The 4517-nt window shown below is 41.5% G+C and overlaps 1 non-coding gene across 1 annotated transcript; it reads right to left on the reverse strand.

The window, feature by feature from the left end:
• Positions 1-3793: 3793 nt before the first annotated feature.
• trnaf-gaa lies at positions 3794-3866 on the reverse strand. Its single transcript has one exon. It is a non-coding gene; the product is annotated as a tRNA-Phe (tRNA).
• Between the last annotated feature and the right edge of the window lie 651 nt (positions 3867-4517).

The raw sequence follows: 4517 nt of genomic DNA on the forward strand, positions 1-4517 counted from the left end.
CTGAAAATATCTGACATTTGACCCCTGACGATGACACAGACGCAATGTGGCCATGCCAAAAAACACATCGAGGATCCGTCTCTCGGATGACTCACTGTTTTGCCAAACACAGCAATTTCCGTCCACTTGCCCGTGTGTCACCTGCCCTGTCTCCAGTTACAGTTTTAAGTGTGGCGCTGTAATATTTGGGGAATGATGGCAGATGACATGAAACTGGAGATGTTCAAGTCCTTTCTTACTGAATCCAAATGAATGGCATCTCCTTGAAGATGAGACCTTGTAATGACCTTCACCATATTCCTCTAGAGCATTGCAGATTCTTCATTTCGACTCCATGAGGCAATCCCACCTCATTTACAGTAAGAGGCTACCCACCAAGACCCCTGCTTACAGTAATATGTGGAAAAAGAGTGTCAATGAGTGTGAAAGTCAGACACCTTAAATGCACCTTAAATACCTTTTTAACATGATAAGTAAGCAAGCAATACATAGCAAGAGTTATCATGTTAAAAAGTACCTTTTTAACATGATAACTCTTGCTAAGTATATTCTTTGATGAGAGGAAAGATAAGCTTAAGATGACTAGAAAGCCTAAATTAGATCTTGATTAGACCCTGGGAACTCATCCCCCCCTTTGGAGCCACAGAATAGGTAATTTCATTTGTTAGACTCATAAAGGATTGGGTGGGGTGGGGGGAGGGGTTATCTGTGACAACGGAGAGTCTGCCAAAGGACTATGCCCAGGAACCTGAAAGCCATTACTCTGTCTCACTGTAACATTTGCACTGTGGATATGATTAAAACCCATGCCTGCTCCCGTGCACATAATTCTCACATAGCTCCTATGAGCAGCCTATATATTTTTGCTGCGCTCAAAGGGCACGCTGTATGAAAATGATGTAGTTATTTCAACATGATTATGAAATATGATGATATAACTATGTTAATATAGCTGAGCTGCAGAGCTGTGTTGGCTGAATTGGGATAGAATACCAATAAACGTGTTTAGAGTAGGGCTGTGAATAGTGAGGAGAGGGCATAATTAAAGCAGAAGAACAAGGAAAGGTTTGTATGTTGCACCGTAATATTTGCTTGTTATTCACTAATACATCAACAAATGAAAGACAGATGGATCACGGATCACTGAATAAAAGGTATTTGGAAAAGTGAAATAGATTAGATTCATTCATTCCTGCAAACATGTAAGCACACGAAAGTTGAGTAAAGCTCTCATCAGACTGTCTATTTGATGCAGGTGATAGCAGTGACTCTCTGGTGCACTCTGCTCCGTAGACACTGAGTGCATGCCAAACACAATCCTGCGTACAACACTTTTCATCAGAACTTCAGATTACTGGGAAAATAACCAATATCCCAGCTGAGCCAACAACTGAATTCCATAACATTGTGTGTGTGTGTGTGTGTGTGTGTGTGTGTGTGTGTGTGTGTGTGTGTGTGTGTGTGTGTGTGTGTGTGTGTGTCTGTGTCTGTGTGTGTGTGTGTGTGTGTGTCTGTGTGTGTGTGTGTGTGTGTGTGTGTCTGTGTGTAAGAGAGAGCGCGAGAGAGAGAGAGAGAGAGACGAATAGAGAGTTCACAAGAGATTGCTTTGAATATACGGCTTATGTGGTGGCAAACTAATTGATAAAGCAAATGTGAAATAAAGTAATTGATAAATTCCTTAGCTATTCAGGGAGATTGATATAACTCACTTTAATCAATAGTTATACAAGATTGGTCCTTCAATGTTTGCAAGTCAATCAGAATAGTGTAGCAATCAATTAATGCAAATTAAGATACCTTTACACTATAGTCCTCCAGCCTTCAGGTAAAAAAATATGCCATTCATCCTGCGAAAAATAAATACATAAATAAAGTAAAGTAATATCTAAAACAAGCCTCAACTCATCTCCATTAAAATGATATTGCTTCCAGCCTTTGGTAAGAAACTGTATTACAACGGCAGTCTGTAGCATGCAGCTGTGCACTAACTGTGCACTAGAAGGCTGAGGCAGAGGCTCTGCAGGCTGAAGAGGCATGCTGTGAGCTTCCTCCTCTCCAAATGACAAATGTTACATCAATTATTCAATCCAAAATAAACACCTAGATGCTCATGACGCTTTGTGGCAGGACTGGGCTTTCAATCTCGCTCTCCTCCCACCGGTGCCACTCAATGGCTCGATGAGAAAGGGAGAGGTGACGCTGAATGTGGCCATCTTCAATTCCCAAATGCAGTTGGGAGGGAAGAGTGAACTGGTAATTTACTGTGTGAAGACCACAATCACAATAGCATCAGCCATGACTCATGTCAAATGAGAACAACACCAAGTGGAAATTATTTTTTGATTACATTTTGTGTACAGTGCTTTGCAAAACATGTTGTAATATTGTTTAATCCCTTTCAAACTAGACCCCTTTATTGCAACACCCTTCATTTTGGAAAATAATTCTCTTGACAGGATAGCCAGCTGTGAAGTAGACAGAAGAGACCAGATCATTTTCAGTGAAAAGTATTTGTTTATTTTTTCCTTGTTTTTCTCTGTTTCTTAAAATGTGCAAATATTAATGTACAGTGTAAAAATGCATCAAAATATGAAAAAAAATAACCATAAATAAATGAGTCTACGTTGCCAGGTTATGTCCTCAGACCCTGCCAGGGGGCCCAGTACAGCCTATAGAACTTAACAGTGACCGCCCAACTCTGCAACAGCTCAGGTCATGGAGGTAAGTATTGGGTAACACTCCATATTAAGGTGCCATAATAAATAGCAAACTAGTAATTATGACCGCCAAGAGCTTGCCGGGCGATCATATAGGTTTAGTCAGATTTTTTTTTTTTTTTTTTTTTTTTTTTTCGCGATGCCCAAATTTCCGTCAATGATTCCCGGGACACTGAAAGACCGGGGTACACGAAACTTGGTGGGCATGTAACCCCACATGGATAGCATGGAACCATCGTTTTTCGTTTTGATCTGTAGCCCCCCCGCTGGACTGGACCCCCCGAAAGGAGGGTAGGGCAGACACAGTTTTCTGTGAATATCTTGAAAACCGTAGGGCCTAGGAGGTCCACCTTTTTTATGTATGTTGGTCTTAAGGGGGCATGTCAACCCATCCCATTACCACTTATTTCATGTATAGCGCCACCTAGTTAAAATTAAAAAGCAAAAAAATTAGGTGTTTTCATCACAATATCTCTGGCTGACAAGGTCAAAACTGCACGAAATTAAAAGTGTAGGATCATTATGACACCCTCCGAATGCATGCCAAGTTTTGTGTACTTTCGTTCATGGGGGGCCTTACAATAAAATAATTTATGTGTACATTTAGTGACGTACACCAACAAGAGTAGTAATTATCATGAACTATCTGGCAAAATAAGCCCCGCCCCTTGAAACGTCATAAATCACGTCATAGCCACGCCTCCTTTTTATGCAAATTAGCCACGTGGTTGTCACCACGTGTTGTTTGTTATTGTTATTGTTTTGTGAGTCATGTGACAGTCATGTGACTGGTGTCAAACCCCTGGGCAGCCATATTGGATGTAAAGTCATGTGACAGTCATGTGTCTGGTGTCAAACAATGCCACGCCCCCTTGGCATCCATATTGGATGTAGTGTCATGTGACAGTCATGTGACTGGTGTCAAACCCCTGGGCGTCCATATTGGCCCCCAAACCCCCATGTGTGTTTTGTGGATAATGGGGAATCAGATAAACTTTGTAAGAGTTGTATATGTTTAGTGGTAAATGGGGAAAAAAAAAAAAAAAAAAAAAAAAAAAAAAGAAAGAAAATGGAGTTGCCGGAACCCGGATTCGAACCAGGGATATTTAGATTTTCAATCTAACGCTCTCCCAACTGAGCTATTTCGGCTGCAGGGCTTCAATGGTATGCAATGCATCCTACTTTGTAGCGATGGTGCTTTGTCCGGGCATGTCTCTGAGTGTGTTGTTTGAGACCCCTTTCATGTCGGGGTCTGCCTACTACCACGTACACTAGTGCTAATAACATTGTAAAAGACCTGTTTATGAGTAGTGGCGTCTGTATGCAGACACCCGGTTATCTATAAACCCCTTTTGTAGTGGGTGTGTTTTGCTTGGCGTGTCTCTAGGATTGAGATTATAAAAGCTGGGGGTGATGTATAGCTATCATTGTTAGCAGTGATTTTGAACAGAACTTACCATGGCTGACATGATTGAATCGGCAAAATCAAAGAGACGGATTACACTCACCCTGTTAGCTAAGCTATCGAATCCTGAAATGACTTGCACCGCAAAGGAGGAGACCTGAAACTTTTGTTAATTTTCTGAGTAAACCTAATGATGGCGTGGAATACCAATGGTTGTTGAGCGATGGAAGCATCGGAGGCTATGTTTTTGACAAGGAAGATCACAGTGTGAAGCTATGCGCATTGACATCTCCGGATTTGGCGTTTTCAGGCGACATGGGCACATTTCATTTTGTGATGCAGATTGGGTGATGTTTAGGGACTCTTGGAAGGATATTGTACAGCCTGCTATGGAC

This window comes from Alosa alosa, chromosome 8, assembly GCF_017589495.1.
Source record: "Alosa alosa isolate M-15738 ecotype Scorff River chromosome 8, AALO_Geno_1.1, whole genome shotgun sequence".
Classification (NCBI taxonomy): Eukaryota; Metazoa; Chordata; class Actinopteri; order Clupeiformes; family Clupeidae; genus Alosa; species Alosa alosa.